We start from the raw sequence: 641 nt of genomic DNA on the forward strand, positions 1-641 counted from the left end.
AGACGCTACCAAAAGAAAAGGAGAAAAATAAAGAAACAATAAAAATGAAAAAAACCAAAAATTTATTCCTGATGAGAAAATTTACACCCATAATTTGAAAATTGCTTTCACTTTCATACTGCACTCTCTCACCAGGCAGATACATCTCCCGCTGAATTGTAAAAGCCAAAGTAAAAAGTCTTTATAAAACATCTTTTATGAAGAAATTATGTCTGAAATAACTTTCTGAACTGAGGTGGCACCTGTATTCAACTTATCAACTCAGACATCTTTAAGCTAGCCAAGCATGAAAGAGTACTTTCACAAGAAGCGGAGAGAAACAGATAACTGCAGGACTTACTTTTCTGATCAAATACGGGTATCTACAATTGATCAGATGAACTGTTGTCGTGGTTTTTAACCCCACGCACCCGCTCACTTACCTCCCTGCCTCCGGTGGGATGGGGGAGACAATCGGGAGGGCACAAGTAGGAAAACTCCCGGATTGAGATAAAAACAGTTTAATAATTGAAATAAACCAGAATAGAACAGTAATAGTAACAGTGAGAACAACAACAATAACAGAATATACAAAACAGGCGATGCACAATGAAACTGCCCTACGACCACCGACCGCCGTCACGAATGGGGGGAGGCGCCCC

The sequence above is a fragment of the Fulmarus glacialis genome, unplaced genomic scaffold (assembly GCF_000690835.1).
Source record: "Fulmarus glacialis isolate BGI_N327 unplaced genomic scaffold, ASM69083v1 scaffold4829, whole genome shotgun sequence".
Lineage (NCBI taxonomy): Eukaryota > Metazoa > Chordata > Aves > Procellariiformes > Procellariidae > Fulmarus > Fulmarus glacialis.